The sequence below is a fragment of the Arachis hypogaea genome, chromosome 18 (genome assembly GCF_003086295.3).
Source record: "Arachis hypogaea cultivar Tifrunner chromosome 18, arahy.Tifrunner.gnm2.J5K5, whole genome shotgun sequence".
NCBI lineage: Eukaryota > Viridiplantae > Streptophyta > Magnoliopsida > Fabales > Fabaceae > Arachis > Arachis hypogaea.
The window spans coordinates 95,130,015-95,149,245 of NC_092053.1; the positions used below are offsets into that span (position 1 = coordinate 95,130,015).

The following is a 19,231-nucleotide window of genomic DNA, read 5'->3' on the forward strand; positions in this document are numbered from 1 at the left end:
GTGATCAGTTACCACGCTTCTATCGCCGTCTTGTACTTCGTCAGAGAGCCATTACTCGCAGCATCTAAGAGGGTTTTGTCTCGGGGCTTCATGCCTTGACAGAAATAGCTAATCAACACCAACTGGTCAATCATGTGATGGGGACATGAGTCAAGAAGATTCCTGAAGCGTTCCCAATACTCATAGAGAGTTTCTGATTCACCTTGAATGATACAGGAAATCTCCTTCCTCAATCTATCTGTAACTTCTGCTAGAAAGAACTTGTCCAAGAATTCCTTTCTGAGCGAATCCCAATTAGTAACAACTGCTTCAGGTTGAGTGTAGAATCACTCCTTTACCTTTTCCTCAAGAGAAAATGGGAAGGCATATAGCCAAATGGCAGTCTCATCCGCACCATGCTGCCTAGTAGTTGAGCAAGCTGTCTGAAAATCTATAAGGTGCTTGATAGGCTCTTGAGCAGGCAAACCATAGAACTTGGAAAGTAGATTGATCAAAGCGGTCTTCAGTTCAAAGTCAGCAGTTAAATTCGGATGACGCGCTTGATATGGTTGCAGAGTAAAATCTGGAGCTCCCGTTTCCTTAAGAGTAATTTTTCTAGGCTCTGCCATAGTATCTGCACCTAATTCAATAGAAGAAATGTCAATAGAATTAATAGGAGAGGAACTAGTTACCTTCAGACTCAACCTTAGATAAGACTGGTGAATTGGGCGAAATCCCTTCACCACCCTCAGAGGCTAACCTATAACTTCTCGGATTTTTTTAAAATTAAGTAATTAGTTATTTATAAGTTATCATATTATATTGAGATTTTGTTTTTAAGAAATCTATTTTTAACAAAAATAATTAAATAAAATTTTATGATTTATTGAAGTTTAATTTAAATATAACTTACTCTATTAGTTTGAACTATTTATTAAAAACTATTTTGATAGGCAAAAATTCAGTTAATCTTTTATAGTTATTATTATTATTATTATTATTATTATTATTATTATTATTATTATTATTATTATTTACTTCTTTCTTTTGCCGAAGCCATTAAGAAAACATGAATAAAGAAAAGCCAAATGTGGCTCATTTACAAGTATGTATATATAGATATAACTAATGTCATTAAGGGACTAAGAAAGAGAAATAAAGGTCATGGCTTATATCTATACATATATCTATGCAACCATGACACATGTTACATTCATTTAATAACCAATGACACCTAATAAACCTTACTACCACAAATCCTTTTTAATCACCATCATCACTAATCATACTTTCTTTTCCTTCATGCATCACCGAACTAACCTTACAAGAAAAAGAGAGAGTAAGCCGTGAGTGAGAGGAATCAGAAACCATGGAACCTTACTCCTTTTGAGTTCGATTTCTTATGATTCGTAACTCCGATAAAAACTGTAATCCGATAAAATTGAAACGCAATATCACCGTAAAGGCTCAATATTAAATAGATAATAAAGAAAATCAGGTCTGTAACGCCTTACTTTTGGTACGATCATGACGTGCTTAAAGTTAGGATGTTACATTATGGTATCAGAGTAGTTCGTCCTTGTTAGAGCCTTGGAAATGGACTGACTATACTTCACTGCATACTCTGAGTGTCTGTCATGCAATAGGACTTGTCCTAATGACAAGAATTTGAGTTTTAGATGCATGACTGTCTATTGATTAATGCTGTTAGTCGACCATTGCATTTCTCATGGTATTAGGTCTGGCCAACTTAATACTGATAATTTGTGTATACGGAAACACTAATGAATTATCATAGACAAAATAGAAATAACAGGTTATGCCATTCACGGGGTTTGGGAAGTTAGAAGTTACGTTTTAAGGATTCGTTTCGACGTATATTCTTTACTCGTGCTATGTGACTTGGTACCACCTCTTCCTTCATTATCTTCATTGGAATCCTTGCCGTGAAATTTCCTAGAATGTGATTTGATTATTTCCCGACCAAATCTTATTATTGTCCCTATGTACCTCTATTTGTCCGTAAATTTAATTGTCTACCTGTCCTCTTTCAAATATTATCTTTGAGTTTTTTCTATACATCTCTTCGAGGACCTTATTTTTTTTCAGTTGGAGTTTAAACATGTTTCAATATGACAATTTTCGAAGACGAAAATTTTTGTAAGGTGGATAGGATATAATATCTCGGATTTTTTGAAAATTAAGTAATTAGTTATTTATGAGTTATCATATTATATTGAGATTTTATTTTTAAGAAATCTATTTTTAACAAAAATAATTAAATAAAATTTTATGATTATTGAAGTTTAATTTAAATATAACTTATTCTATTAGTTTGAACTATTTATTAAAAACTATTTTGATAGACAAAAATTAAGTTAATCTTTTATAGTTATTATTATTATTATTATTATTATTATTATTATTATTATTATTATTATTATTATTATTATTATTATTATTATTTACTTCTTTATTTTGGCCGAAGCCATTAAGAAAACATGAATAAAGAAAAGGCAAATGTGGCTCATTTACAAGTATGTATATATAGATATAACTAATGTCATTAAGGGACTAAGAAAATGAAATAAAGGTCGTGGCTTATATCTATAGATATATCTATGCAACCATGACACATGTTACATTCATTTAATAACCAATGACACCTAATAAACCTTACTACCACAAATCCTTTTTAATCACCATCATCACTAATCATACTTTCTTTTCCTTCATGCATCACCGAACCAACCTTGAAAGAAAAAGAGAGAGTAAGCCGTGAGTGAGAGGAATCAGAAACCATGGAACCTTACCCTTTTTTGAGTTCGATTTCTTATGATTCGTAACTCCGATAAAAACTGTAATCCAATAAAATTGAAACGCAATATTACTGTAAAGGCTCAATATTAAATAGATAATAAAGGAAATCAGATCTGTAACGTCTTACTTTTGGTACGATCATGACGTGCTTAAAGTTAGGATGTTACATAACCGACGCCGAGCTCGCCTAATACGTGAAATAGTCTTTTCAATCTCAGGATCAAATGCGACTAAGCTCGGAGCCGGTAATAAATGCGTCATTCAATGAAAGAAACATTGAGCTCGTGGTAATAAAATATACTAAGAAAAAAATAAATAATAATTATTACTAATAAATAGAAAACACACCAATAAAAATAAAAAAATGCACTTATGTAAATATAAAAATATTTACACCAACCAATAATTTAGCACACATATGCAACTCTCCGGCAACGGTGCCAAAAATTGATGGGTGAAAAAATTCTGGTTAAGAATTTCTTATAAAAATAGTGTTGGAAGTACAGTTCTTAACCGACGAAGATTCAACTATCAATTTAAAAGTGTGTCACAATTAAGAATAATAACCGGGAGTAGAATCTCGGGTCGTTTCCCAAAGAGTTGACATAATGATGCAAATTATTGATCAGGATTTTTCTGAGTAATTTTAGAATTGGAGAACGGAAAATTAAATGGCTAGGAATTAAAGCAACAAATAATAGCAAGAGGTGTTATGTATTTGAAATTAAAAAACCTTAGTTAGGAGAGATAATTGGAGTTTCTATCCTTGTTGTCTTTCCCAAGTGTAATAGTAAAGGTTTATTGCTTCCACTCAGTTATCCTCTCGCAGTTGCAGGAAAGTTAAGTGGGTATCACTAACTCTAGCTCACAAGTCCTAGTCACTTCACGGGGAAGGACTAGAGTTGGTGAAAATTGAGTTAGCCAGTAATTTTCAATTACAGATTACACTTGAGTATCACAATTCAAGGGTTTTCAATTAATCAATTCCTAAGCCAAGTTGGGAGCTCTACTCCATTAACATGAATGCCATTTTCAATAACATATAATGGGAGTAATTAAAAGACATGGTGATTATAATAAATTAATAAAATTAAAATTGGCACTGACAATTAATTAACAAAGATTAAACAAGCAATAAAATTAAACATAAAAATAATTCAATGCATTAATTGAATTGAAGGGTGACAAGATCCAAACATGAAGAAAATAATCAAATAGAAAAGAGTAATAAGAAAATTAGAAAAGCAAACTAGAAGGGAATTGACTTCAATGGAAGGTAGTAGTAGCTCTCTCTAGATCCAATTCAAAGCAAAACTAAGAACATCAAACCCTAGAGAAAGGTATGTGTTTCTCTCCCCAGAATTCAAAACTAAAACTAAGACTAAGTGAAAGTGAAAGTGTGTTTAGTCTCAGCTTGCCCCCTGCCTCTAGTCTGTATTTTTGGGCTTGAAACTGGGTCCAAATCAGCCCAGAAATCGCCCCCAGTGAGTTCTGTTAAGTGCAGCACGTGACGCTCTCTCACGCGTACGCGTCGTTGAACTCCTGCGCTGGTCACGCGTACGCGTCAGTCACACATACACGTCGCTGTAAGATGCTCCAAGTCACGCGCACGCGTCAGCCATGCATGCGCATCGCTCCTCGCTTCTCAGCTCCTTAGTTTCTTGTGTTCCTTCCACTTTAACATGCTTCCTCTTCATCCTTTGAGCCATTCATGCCCTGTAAACCTGAAAACACCTCACAAACACATCACGGCATCGAATGGTAATAAAAGGGAATGAAAAATTGGCAATTTTAAGGCCTAGGAAATATGGTTTCAACCATATCACAAAATTAGGAAGGAAATGAAAAACATGCATTTTAAATGGACAAGTGTGAGATTAGTTAACGCAAACCCACTCATTTTAGTCCAAAATATATCATAAAATAGTGGCATATCAAGTAACTTGCTCTTCCCTAGTTTTCTCCTCCTCATCAGAAGATGAGTATTCATCAGAACTCATGAATTGTAAGAGTGCATGCAGGGGGACCTCTATGGTGCCGACATGAGCCGTGGCTTCCTTTAATTCTTGGATAGGAACTTCATCAGTGGGTGTTGAATAGTCAATAGGAACACCCTTACTAGCGTTCAACTCCACCTCTTGTGGCCTTTTGGGCGCTGAACGCTTAGTGGGGACATTTTCACTGGCGTTTAACGCCAGCTTCTCTGCCAATTTGGGCATTGAACGCCTAGGAGAGACCTCCTTCCTGGCGTTCAACGCCAGCTCTTGTGCCAGTTTGGTCGTTAAATGCCCAGGAGGGACCTCCTTCCTTGCGTTCAATGCCATTAAAGGTGTAGCATTAGGCGTTGAATACCCATTATGGAGCTCATCATTGGCGTTTAACGCTAGAGTACTCCTTTTAGATTTGGCCTCTACTTCAGTAGTGATGGCCTTGCACTGTTCTCTTGGGTTTACTTCAGTGTTACTAGGAAGAGTGTTAGGAAGAGTCTCAGAGATTTTCTTGCTCAGTTGACCAACTTGTACCTCTAAATTTCTGATGGAGGACCTTGGTTCAGTTATGAAACTATGAGTGGTCTTAGAAAGGTTGGAGACTATAGTGACTAAGTCAGAAAGGCTCTGCTTAGGAGTCTCCATATGTTCTCGAGAAGATGGGAATGGTGGTCTGTTATTGAACCTATTCTGGTTTCTTCCACCTTGATTATTATGGAAGCCTTGCTGAGGCTTCTGTTGATCCTTCCATGAAAGGTTAAGATGGTTCTTCCATGAGGGATTGTAGGTGTTTCCATAGGGTTCTCCTATGTAATTCACTTATTCCATCATGGGTTGGTCAGGATCATAAGCTTCTACTTCAGAGGAAGCTTCTTGTGTGCTGCCAGCTATAGCTTGTATTCCAGTCAAATGCTGAGAGATCATATTGACTTGTTGGGTCAAGATCTTGTTCTGAGCCAATATGGCATTCAAAGTGTCTACCTCAAGAACTCCTTTATTCTGAGCTACCCCATTATTCACAGGGCTTCTCCTAGAAGTTTACATGAATTGGTTGTTTGCAACCATCTCAATGAGTTCGCTTGCTTCTGCAGGCATTTTCTTCAAGTGGAGTGATCCACCTACAGAGTTGTCCAATGATATTTTGGACATATCAAAGAGACCATCATAGAAGATGCCTAAGATAGACCATTCTGAGAGCATGTCAGAACGACATCTCCTGATCAGTTGCTTTATCTTTCCCAATCTTCATAGAGGGATTCACCTTCTTTTTGTCTAAAGGTTTGAACTTCCACCTGATTTTGCTCATCTTCTGAGGTGGAAAGAACTTGGCCAAGAAAGCATTGACCAATTTTTTCCAAGAGTCTAGGATTTTTTTAGGTTGAGAGTCCAACCATATCCTAGCTCTGTCTCTAACCGCAAAAGGAAAGAGCATAAGTCTGTAGACCTCAAGATCCACTCCATTGGTCTTAACAGTGTCACAGATTTGCAAGAATTCATATAGAAACTAATGTGGATCTTCCAGTGGAAGTCCATGGAACTTGCAATTCTGTTGCATTAGAGAGACTAACTGAGACTTAAGCTCAAAGTTGTTTGCTCTAATGGCAGGTATGGAGATACTTCTTCTATAGAAATCAGAAGTTGGTATAGTCTAGTCACTGATCGTGCCTCAAGGGTGTATTGGTAAAGATTTTCCTCAATAAAACTGCGTTGCAAGTATAGCTCTATGATAAACCACTATTTTATGGTTTATATTGTGTTTAATTGTGTGGTTTTATCATGATCCTTACCCACTTATTCATTAAATTAGCATGCATTTAGATTTCCTTCCTAAATTTATTACATGTTTGAAAACTGCTTCCTAGAGACTTTAATTATTTATTTTTAATTCTCCTTTATTCCATTCGATGCCGTGATCTGTGTGTTAAGTGTTTCAGACTTTATAGGGCATGAATGAGTTGGAGATTGGAAAGGAAGCTAGCAAAAAAATGGAAGAAACACAAGAATTTGAGGAGATAACCAGCGAGAAGTGACTCGGTCGCATGGCTCACGCGGCCGCGCGAATTGGAAAAGTTCTGGCGACGCGGTAGCATGGACGACGCGAACGCGTAGCGAGGAAAAACGCGAATGACACGTCCGCATGGATGACGCGATCGCGTGACATGTGCGATCTGTATAATCTGCAGAATTCGTTGGGGGCGATTTTGGGCCCTATTTCGACCCAGTTTTCGGCCCAAAACAGCAGACTAGAGTCAGAGAACATGCAGAAACAATTAAGACATTCATTCAGAGACAGTTTCAGATCTAGTTTTACTCTCTTAGGTTTTTCTCTCTAGGTTTTAGAATTTTAATTTTCAATTGGTCTTAGCATTGGAACATTGAGAAGAAATTATTTCCTCATCAAGACTTCATCATTCTAGTTTGTTTTCTTAACTTGGCTTCATTCTTCTATGTTCCTTGTTTTGTTCAATTTTGTTATTTGAATACTTTTATGATTAATTAATGCAATGATTATTTCTTTTTAATTCAATTTCAATTCCAATAATCATGTCTTCTTTTAATTCCCTTTCATATGTTATGGATTCTTTATTTACAATGTGTGAGTAGTTTCCTTACTTGATGGGGAGTTGATTAAAAGGAATTCTTGAGTTGGAAGGATTGAAAGAAAAAATTTGTAATTGGGTTAAATGTTGGATTGCTATCCTGTCACCAACGCCAATCCCTTTGAACTAAGTGGGTTGCAACTTGTGAACAGATCTGGCATTCTAGCTTGTTTGACTTTTCCTTACTTGGTAAAGGATAACCAGACAGAACAACCATTAATTATAAATTAATCTTACATTCACTCCACCAATAATAGAAATTCCAACCAATCAACTCCCAGTCAAGGTTTTTATTCACATTATTTAACTTTCCTCAATTTACATCCCAATTTACTTAGCTCAACTTCTTGGAACATCTGATTAATAAGATAGCACACTTTTCTGCAACTCGTTGGGAGACGACCTGGGACTTAAAACTCCCAGTAATTTTTAATTTAATTCTCTGTGACATATTTCTAAATTGATAGGCAGATTTTTGGTGAGTTAAGAACTATACTTGCAACGTAACCATTTTAATAATTTTTAATTCACCAGCTTCTGCGTCTCATCAATTTTTGGCGCCGTTGCCGGGGAGTTGCAATAGAGTGCTAATTTTATTAATTAGAATTTATTTATCTGCATTTTATTTTATTTTGCTACTATGAGCTGCATGTTTCTTCCGTCAAATGACGCGTTCACTTCCTGATCCGCGCTTGCTAATATTCGATCCTGAAATTGAAAGGACAATTTCACGAATAAGGCGAGAACAGCGTCGGTTAGCCCGCTCTGAGGGCGGATCTGAAAGTGAATCTGAGGAAGAAACCAGCCCCCGTTCTACTGATTCGGTTGTTTTACGTGCAGAAAACATGGCAGCTAGGAGAGTTACCATCCAGGAGGAAGGATCCCCTAATTTTACAATGCAACCGTTTCAAGCGCATCATCCGGCGGTAGCTACAGATTTTGAAATAAAGCCCGCACTGCTAAATTTGATGCCTAGGTTTCATGGCCTACTTGCTCAAGAGCCTATCAAGCACTTGAGAGATTTTCAGGCAGCCTGTTCTACTGTCAGGCGTGATGGCACTGATGAAACTTCAATACTGCTGAAAGCTTTTCCATTTTCTCTTGAGGGAAAAGCAAGAGAGTGGTACTACACTCAACCTCTAGCAAATGTATCCAACTGGGATACACTCAGAAAGGAGTTTCTGGAGAAATTCTTCCCATCTGAAGTCACTGATAAGCTAAGGAAGGATATCTCCACAATTGTTCAGGATGATAATGAGACTCTCTTTGAATACTGGGAGCGCTTCAATAATCTTCTGGAAGCATGCCCCCACCACATGATTGACAAGATCGTGCTACTCAGCTATATCACACAGGGTATGAGGCCCCAAGTTAAGACCATACTGGAAAGTGCCAGCAATGGGTCTATGAAGAAGTACAAGACCACTAATGAAGCTTGGCAATTGATCAGTGATTTAGCTGAATCCACTAGGAACCACAGACAGAAGCAAGGCCGTTCAAAAGCTGTTGCAGAAGTATCTTCTAGCAGCGAGACTGCTGCTCTACGTGAAGGCATCTGTGAAATGACCAACTTGCTAAAGCAAATACAGTTGAATCAACAAGCTCAGCAAGCTCAACCTCCTCCACCACAGCAAAACCAACAACTAGTCCCACAAAGAATTTGTGGAATCTGTGCTGATTACAGCCATTACACTGATGAATGCCCGCAGCTCCAACAAGAAGACAACATGGTGGCATCCACTCACAACTTCTATGACCGCCCCAACCAAGGGTACAATCAAAGTGGAAATAATAACCATGGATGGCAGGACAATTCAAACCAGAATTGGAGGGACAACAATAATAGAGGAGGCAGAGATAATCAGGGAAATCAGAGGTGGAACAATAACAATAACAGGCAGCAAAATCAACCTTACAGAGCACCTCACATGAGGCAGAACCAAGGACCACAGAACAATCAGCAGCAGACCTCTCAATTTACCCATTCTTCTTCACCTTCTACTGAAGACCTACTGCAATCTTTTGAGAAAAGACAATAGGCCATGGAAAGTAACATCATGAATAGTATTAATGCCAGTCTGAATGGTCTCACCTCTACTATGCAAGCTTTTATGACACAGTTTGTACCAGCACAAAATTCCAATAACCAACCTTCAAGCACCACTGGAATCCCCTCTCAACCATTACCCAACCCAAAGGGAGGCATTAATGCCATCACCCTGAGGTCCGGAACCACACTGCAGGAGAGGAATCAGGAGGAACCAAGCTCACCAGAATATTCCTCAGCTGAAGAGGTGGTAGAAATCGAAGATGTTGAAGAGGAAGAGGATATACAGGACATAGCTTCAGAAGAAATAGCTCAACCACAGGAGGAAGCACCAAAAGGCGCAGGCACCACAGAAAACACTACTCCCGTTCCATTTCCACAACTTGCAAGGAAGCCCAGGAAGCAGCTGGACCCCGATCCTAAAATGGTAGAGATATTCAAAAAGGTTGAGGTAACTGTTCCCCTTTTTTATGTTATTCAACAGGTACCTAAATATGCAAAGTTTCTAAAAGACTTATGTATCCATAAAGACAAAATTAATGAATTAGAAACTATTCCTTTAGGTAGTTCTATATCTGCTTTAATGGGAGGATTACCTGAAAAATGTAGTAATCCAGGTCCTTGCATAGTTAGTTGTACTATTGGTGGTGTAGTAATTTATGATTGCATGTGTGATTTAGGAGCATGTGTCAGTATAATGCCTTTGTCTATATATGATGTTTTGAGGCTCCTTCCCTTAAAAAGGTCGGCAGCTCGTTTTGTGTTAGCAGATAAAAGCATTATTACAGTGGCTGGAGTTGCTGAAGATGTTTTGGTGAACATTAAAGGGCTCACATTTCCCACTGATTTTTATATCTTGGAGATGCCCCACAATGATTCAAATAAGCCATCATCAATCCTACTTAGAAGACCATTCCTGAAGACATCAAAATTCAAATTGGATGCTTTTTCAGGAACATACTCCTTTGAAATAGATGGCCGCATAGTAATCTTCAATATGAATGGAGTCATTGACAATCCCCCAGAAAATCGTTCTATCTTCCAGTGTGATGTCATAGACGAAAGTGTGGCTGAAATTCAAGAGGAAGAGTTTGAAGAGAGGCACACTGGAGAAGGTCCCAGTGTGGGGACCCTCTTAACTGACAGTGAGGGCACTTCGCCATTTTCACAAGCCCCAGATAATCCAGAGCCTGCCCATGATCAAAAGTTAGAATTAAAACCTCTCCCCCCACATCTCAAATATGCTTATCTTGAGGATGAGCAGAAGCTTCCGGTTATTATTGCAAGGGAACTGACTTCTCAACAAGAAGAGAAGTTACTTGATGTACTGAGGAAGCATAAGAAGGCAATTGGGTGGAGTTTGGCAGACATAGTGGGAATCAACCCTCAAGTATGCGAGCATAGAATATTTCTCGAAGAGGGAGCAAGACCTGTCCATCAACCCCAGAGAAGATTGAATCCCACCATCTTGGAAGTTGTCAAAAAGGAAGTGACCAGACTATTGGAAGCAGGTATCATATATCCCATTTCAGACAGTGAATGGGTAAGCCCAGTACAAGTGGTGCCCAAGAAATCTGGAGTCACTACAGTGAAGAGTGAGCATGGAGAGCTCCTAGCAACTAGAGTTCAGAATGCTTGGAGAGTCTGCATTGATTACAGGCGTCTCAACCAAGCTACCCGTAAGGATCACTACCCACTTCCATTCATTGATCAAATGCTGGATCGCCCGTCAGGTAAATCACATTATTGCTTTTTAGATGGTTACACAGGTTATTTCCAAATTCATATAGCTCCTGAGGATCAGGAAAAGACTACTTTTACATGTCCTTTTGGGACCTATGCTTATAAAAAATGCCCTTTGGCTTGTGCAATGCACCAGCTACCTTCCAAAGGTGCATGATGAGTCTTTTCTTTGATCTTATCGAGGACTGTATGGAAGTTTTTATGGAGGATTTTAGCATTTATGGTGATTCTTTTAGCCTTTGCTTAGATGGATTATCTCGAGTATTAGATAGATGTGTTAACACAAATCTTGTATTGAATTTCGAAAAATGCCACTTTATGGTAAAACAAGGGATTGTATTAGGACATATGGTATCTAATAATGGTATTTCTGTAGACCCAGCAAAGGCGAATGTTATTTCTAGTTTACCTTACCCCTCTTCTGTGAGGGAAGTCCGTTCGTTGCTTGGCCATGCAGGTTTCTACTGGAGATTTATTAAGGACTTTAGAAAGGTGGCACTTCCCTTGTCCAGATTACTGCAGAAGGATATTGAGTTCGAGTTCAGTGAGGATTGCGAACAAGCGTTTGATAAGCTGAAGACTGCTCTAACTCAAGCCCCAATTGTGAGAGGACCAGACTGGAGTCAGCCGTTTGAAATCATGTGCGATGCTTCCAACCATGCAGTAGGAGCAGCACTGCCTCAGCGCAAAGGTAAGGATCCTTTTGTTATTGCCTATGCGTCTAAGATTTTAGACACTGCCCAGTCTAATTATACTACTACTGAGAAAGAGCTTCTGGCTATTGTTTTTGCTCTGGATAAATTCCGAGCCTATTTACTTGGTACTAGAGTAGTAGTGTATTCGGACCATGCAGCTCTAAAGTATCTATTAGCTAAAAAGGAATCCAAACCAAGACTTATACGTTGGATACTGCTGTTACAAGAATTTGATTTAGAAATAAAGGATAGGAGTGGTAATCAGAATTTAGTAGCAGACCACTTGAGTCGCCTTGAACATATTAAGGGTGATTCTACTCCTATAGATGATAATTTTCCCTTTGACAACCTGCAAGCAGTATCTGCGGTAATCCCTTGGTATGCACCTGTTGCTAATTATTTAGTTAGCCACACATTTCCTCCACATTTTTCTAAACATCAAAGAGACAAGCTGAAAAGCGAGTCTAAATATTATATATGGGATGACCCATATTTATGGAGATGTGGCGCTGACCAGATAATTAGACGTTGTGTGCCTCAATCAGAATTCCAGTCCATTTTAGAGGCCTGTCACTCATCTGAGAGTGGAGGACATTTTGGCCCTCAAAGAATAGCTAGAAAGATCTTAGACTGCGGATTCTGGTGGCCTACTCTTTTTAGAGACGCTGCTGAGTTTTGTAAATCCAGCCTCCCAAGCCAGAAATTTGGTAATATATCCAAGAGGGATGAGATGCCTCAACAATATATGCTCTTCTGTGAAATTTTTGATGTTTGGGGCATTGACTTCATGGGTCCATTTCCAAATTCTAATGGATATTTTTATATATTGTTAGCTGTGGATTATGTTTCCAAATGGGTAGAAGCAATTCCTACCCGCACTGATGATGCTAACACTGTTGTTTCCTTTGTAAGAAACCATATTATATGTCGCTTTGGATCACTGTAAGGCCCACATCGGTTGGGGAGGGGAACGAAGCATGCCTTATAAGGGTGTGGATACCTCTCCCTAGCATGACGCGTTTTGACGAGTGAGTGTGGGGGGCTTCGGCTATCATCCCTATCGTCAAAGGCAAAACCGTGAGGCCTTGTGTGCCAAAGCGGACAATATCGTGCTAGCGGGTGGTCTGGACTGTTACAGATGGTATCAGAGCCGGAACCCGGATCGATGTGCCAGCGAGGGCGCTGGGCTCCCTTAGGGGGGTGGATTGTAAGGCCCACATCGGTTGGGGAGGGGAACGAAGTATGCCTTATAAGGGTGTGGATACCTCTCCCTAGCATGACGCATTTTGACGAGTGAGTGTGGGGGGCTTCGGCTATCATCCCTATCGTCAAAGGCAAAACCGTGAGGCCTTGTGTGCCAAAGCGGACAATATCGTGCTAGCGGGTGGTCTGGGCTGTTACATTGTAAGGCCCACATCGGTTGGGGAGGGGAACGAAGCATGCCTTATAAGGGTGTGGATACCTCTCCCTAGCATGACGCGTTTTGACGAGTGAGTGTGGGGGGCTTCGGCTATCATCCCTATCGTCAAAGGCAAAACCGTGAGGCCTTGTGTGCCAAAGCGGACAATATCGTGCTAGCGGGTGGTCTGGGCTGTTACAGATGGTATCAGAGCAGTTCGTTCCTGTAGAGCCTGAGGAATGGACTGACTATGGTTCTGTGCATTCTCTGTGTGTGTGTGTTATGTGCTACTAGTATATCTGCTTGATATAATTGGCATAAACATTCATGAGCATGCATTTGGGACTTTGAAGCACTAGACTTCCGATATTGAGACTGATCAACTTAATATCGATTGTTTGGTGTGTATAGGGACCAGATGGCGCCTCGTGTACGCGGTAGAGGTCGTGGGAGAGGTCGTACTAATGCTCGTGCGTCGGAGAATAACCCTAATGACCCGGTGAACTTTATGACTGCGTTGGAGAATATGGCTGCTGCTATGCAAGCCACTGCTGAGGCTCTTGGTCAACAGATGAACAACCATGGTAATGACGGAGGTGGAGTTCAAGGCCCGATGACACTGGCGAACTTTTTGAAGGTTAATCCACCAAAGTTCAAGGGAACTACTAGCCCGACTGAAGCCGATACGTGGTTTCAAGCTATGGAACGAGCACTGCAAGCGCAGGTGGTACCTGAAGGGCAGCGTGTGGAGTTCGCTACCTATTTGCTCACTGGTGAAGCGTCGCATTGGTGGCAGGGAATCCGACGCCTCCTGCAGCAGGGTGATGATTATATCACCTGGGATGTCTTTCAAGAGGAGTTCTATAAGAAGTACTTTCCGACTTCTGCTAGGACGGCCAAGAAGCTTGAATTGTTGCAACTGAAGCAGGGTACTATGTCCGTATCTGAATATACTGACAAGTTTGAGGAGCTGTTCAGATTCTCTCGTATGTGTCAAGGGACTCCGGTGGAATATGAGGAATGGAAGTGTGTTAAGTACGAAGGAGGACTCCAGAGTGATATTTTCGGTTCGGTGGGGCCAATGGAGATTAGGACTTTCTCCGAATTGGTGAACAAGTGTAGGGTTGCTGAAGAGTGTGTGAAAAGGGCAGCCACTGAGAAAGGAAATCACAAGGGATCATTTCCACAAAACCGAGGGAAGAGCTTTGCACCTAGAGGTCCGCTCTTCAAGAGGGGAGGTTCTTTTAGGAGGCCCAACAATAACTACTCCCAAGGGAAAAGGTTTGGGAAGCAGCCTCAGAACGATCAAGCTTGTACTAGGTGTGGGAGTCACCATCCGGGAGTACCATGCAAGGCCGGATGGGGTTTGTGCTACAATTGTGGAAAGGCGGGGCATAAAGCCGCAAGTTGTCCAGAGAAGCAAAAGCAAGGTGCTGGGAAAGCACAACAGACTGGTCGGGTGTTCACCACCTCAGCTGTGGGTGCAGAGGGATCCGAGACACTCATTCGAGGTAACTGTGAAATGGCTGGTCAAACTTTAAATGCTTTATTTGATTCGGGAGCATCGCATTCATTTATTGCATTTGAGAAAGCCCATGAGTTAGGATTGAAGATCGTAACCTTAGGTTATGACTTAAAGGTGTATAATGCTACCCATGAAACCATGGTAACTAGGCTAGGATGCCCGAAAGTTTCGTTTAGGTTCAAGCAGCGTGATTTTGTCCATAATTTAATCTGCTTACCGATGATCGGTCTTGATCTTATCTTGGGATTGGACTGGTTATCTGAAAACCATGTCCTGCTTGATTGTTCTACCAAGTCGGTGTACTTTATGCCGGAGAATACAGAAGGGCCGGTTGTGGTGAATAATTATTACTTGAATTCGATGATGGTGAACTGTTCTGGAATCGAATGTCAGGGTATCCTGTTGTTAACCGCGGGTGTTTCGGGTGATGATCAAAGGTTGGATCAGATTCCAGTAGTGTGTGAGTTTCCGGAAGTGTTTCCTGATGATATTGAGGAATTTCCACCTAACCGAGAGGTCGAGTTGTGTAGCGCCAACTTATAACCCAAGCGGGGACAATAAGGTGATGGAATAAGGGCCAAGGCTGCCGGGTTGGGTTGGTAGATGTGTCTACTGGCCTGCCCGCTCCAAGTTGAGAGTTGGGCCTAGGCTCCTAGGCGAAAGCCCGGTGGTCTGGGCTATTACAGATGGTATCAGAGCCGGAACCCGGATCGATGTGCCAGCGAGGGCACTGGGCTCCCTTAGGGGGGTGGATTGTAAGGCCCACATCGGTTGGGGAGGGGAATGAAGCATGCCTTATAAGGGTGTGGATACCTCTCCCTAGCATGACGCGTTTTGACGAGTGAGTGTGGGGGGCTTCGGCTATCATCCCTATCGTCAAAGGCAAAACCGTGAGGCCTTGTGTGCCAAAGCGGACAATATCGTGCTAGCGGGTGGTTTGGGCTGTTACAATCACCACGAGCAATCGTGAGCGATCAAGGCACCCATTTTTGTAACAGGAGACTAACAGGATTGATGAAGAAGCATGGGATAATCCATAAAGTTGCAACAGCTTACCATCCCCAAACTAATGGGCAAGCCGAGATATCAAACAGAGAAGTTAAGCGTATCTTGCAAAAGATAGTAAAGCCTCATAGAAAAGACTGGAGCACCAGGCTACAAGATGCACTGTGGGCATATAGAACAGCATACAAGACGCCCATTGGGATGAGTCCCTTCCGCTTGGTTTATGAAAAAGCTTGTCACCTCCCAGTTGAAATAGAACATAGAGCCTTCTGGGCAGTTAAGGAGTGCAACATGGGAATTGAGAACGCCGGAGCTGAAAGGAAGTTGCAACTGCAGGAACTGGAGAACCTTCGCCTAGAAGCTTATGAAAACTCCAGAATTTACAAGGAAAATATGAAAGCTGTGCATGATCAGAACATCAAGAAGAAAGAGTTTCAACCTGGAGATTTTGTCCTCCTTTACAAATCTCGACTAAGGCTCATGCCCGGTAAGTTGAGATCAAAATGGGAAGGTCCATACAAAGTAGAGAAGGCTAAACCGTACGGAGTTTATCACCTAAGCCATCCTTCAAGCTCTGAACTTATTAAGGTTAATGGACAACGCCTGAAGCTGTACCATGGTGAGAAGGTGCAGAAAAATAAGGAGCTTGAGATCTTCCGCCTGAAAGATCCCCACATAGCAGCCGATTGAGCTAGTGAAGCGTCCAACTTACGGACGTTAAAGCAAAGTTCTTGGTGGGAGACAACCCACCGCGGTATGATCGTTCTTTTCTTCACTTTTAGTTTTTCTTCTTTAATAACTCTTCCCTTTATTAGTGCTTTCGTGTATTTGCATTTCATGTCTTCATATTTCTTTTTTTAAAAAAAAGGGTTTTTCACCGCGCGACGCGATCGCATCAGCGACGCGTCCGCGTCACAAAGAGGGTGGAGAAAACAAATAAACGAACAGAGAGTTCGGCTGGAGTCCGGCTGGAGGCGTGCCAATGGCATAAATCGACCCACGTGGCCGCGTGCCCTGAATTTCGACGTAAAAGGGTGCACACTGAGATATTGTGCAAGAGTAGTGTTGGATTGGTGCTGGAAGCACAATCCTTATCACGCGACCGCGTCGCCGACGCGGCCGCGTCACTTATTTTATAACGCACACTCACGCGATCGCGTGACCCACGCGATCGCGTCACCCAATTTTGGCAATTAAAATAAATCGAACAGAGAGTTGTGCTGGAGCGAGGCTGCACTCGCGCCAGCAGCGTAACACGGGTCACGCGACCGCGTGACTGACGCGATCGCGTCCCCTTACCTGACGCACACCCACGCGAACGCGTGCCCCATGCGGCCGCGTCGCATGCGCCGCACAGCTCAACCTAAATTGCCAAATTATCTTATCTTTCTCTTCCCCAAATCCTAATTTTTCTTTCCCCCCTTATTTCTTCCTTCCCCCTTCCCCCTTCTATCTCACCTTTCACTCTATATCTCTCTTACCACCATTAACAAGGTTTTACCTTCTTCTTCCTTCTTCTCTTTTTCCTATAATTCTTTTTATATTATGTATATATATTATTATTTTCTTTTTCTTTTCTTTTTCTTTTCAAATTTTTATTTTTCTTCTTCTTCTTTTCTTTTCTTTACATGGTGTTAGAAACCTTTTGAGTTATCATCCCTCATTATATGCTTGTGGATTATTGCAAATTGTTTGACAATTATTTTTCTCCCATTTAAGGGATTGCTTGCATGTTCATCTTCATATTTTCTATACCCTATTCACCATGCATGCTATGTGTTTGTGAAAAAGCTCATGTGACATTATGCACTTCTCTATGTTGCTATACTATTCAATGCTTGCTTTTCACAACTTTTCATTATTATTTTATTATTTGAATTCAATTGTCAATACAAACGTGATGGTTTCTTACGAAGTAATGCTTGGTCCATGCCACTCATGCCCTTTTTCGGCATGCCAATAAACACCCCTGCATTCACTTGACTTTGTACGCACTAGCTATTTTCCATTGATGGCTTTTCATATGTACTCGAGAGCATGTGTTACTGTCATCTACATTTTGCTGTGCATCATTCACCCTCTTTTCCGTTTCCTTCCTTGCTGTATATCTCTTTAAATTTAATTTTCTTTTTCTTCCCTTCTTTCAGGATGGCCACCAAGAAAGGAAAGGAGAAAGTAACCTCCAAACCACCAGCAAGAAGAGGAACTAAAAGAGCATTAGTGGCAGAGCCTTCTTCAACCACAGTCAAGCCCTCAACAAAAAGAGTTAAGCGGATAATAAAGGTTTATGAAAAAGAGAAAGCCTTTCCAGCAAAGGACACTGTGCGATTTCCCGATCGCTACTGTGAGCAGATGTTCCCTATCCTGGCAGAAAGGAATTATAACAATGAATACCTTCTTATCCTCCCGTCCAATATTGCCACCTTTGTTGAGCCGCAAATTGAGCAAAGACAATGGGGTTTCCTACGGAAACAGCCAAGGCAGGTCAATCTTTCTTAGGTAGTTGAGTTCTACTCCAACTTCTACATACCAACCCTGCAGTCTGTTTATGTCCGGCAGAAGCAAGTCCCCATCACAGAAGAGGCCATTCAGCAAGCTCTGAGTCTTCCCCCTATTCCAGCAGGAATGGACGCTTTTCAAGTAGTCACCCTTCAGCGCTAGAGATACCAATTCAACTGGGACTCCGTTCTCGGAGTCATCGCATTACCTGGCAGCCGTTGGATCTACGGATACCACCGTACCCGCCCTAAGGGAATCTTGGCTTCAGCACTTACCTTGGAGGCTCGCGTATGGGCACAGATCATGTCCCATTACGTCTTTCCGAGCACTCATGAGTCCTCCTTCACTGCAGACATGGCTGTTCTACTATGGTGCATCCTTACAGACCAACCTCTGAATCTCGCAAGACATATCCGGAATGCTATGGAACACGTGCAGATTGCGGGCAACTTACCTTTCCCCACCTTGGTCTCAGATCTTGTCTCAGCAGCCGGAGTCTCCTACAGAGCTGGGGACACCAAAGCCATGCTTCCACGGGATGATCAGTATGTCCCTAACGGGAAATACCTCAGACTCTCAACAGCCACTACAAGCCTTTCTACTGCTCCAGTTGAAGATAATCCTTCTTCAACACCACAAGCATCTACAACTGAGAAATTGCTCCAGCAGATAATCGAACGGTTGGATCGGCAAGAACAGAAAGCAAAGATGAGAGAGCGCCGTAACGAGCGCCGATTCAAACACCTCAAAGAGCTACTCAAGGGACATTTCAGAGACTCAGATACCCCGAACTCCACTTTCTTTACCAGCACAGGGAGCCATGACGGCCCCGCCTGTGGAGATACTGCTACCAGCACACCCCTGTTTCTGACAGATGGCACCGAGGACGGTGCAAAGCCTTAAGTGTGGGGAGGTCGGTCAGTACCTGACT

The 19,231-nt window shown here is 41.4% G+C and overlaps 1 non-coding gene across 1 annotated transcript; it reads right to left on the reverse strand.

Moving 5' to 3' along the window:
* Positions 1 to 8,601: 8,601 nt before the first annotated feature.
* Positions 8,602 to 8,709, reverse strand: LOC112773853 (small nucleolar RNA R71). Its single transcript, XR_003188379.1, has one exon. It is a non-coding gene; the product is annotated as a small nucleolar RNA R71 (small nucleolar RNA).
* Between the last annotated feature and the right edge of the window lie 10,522 nt (positions 8,710 to 19,231).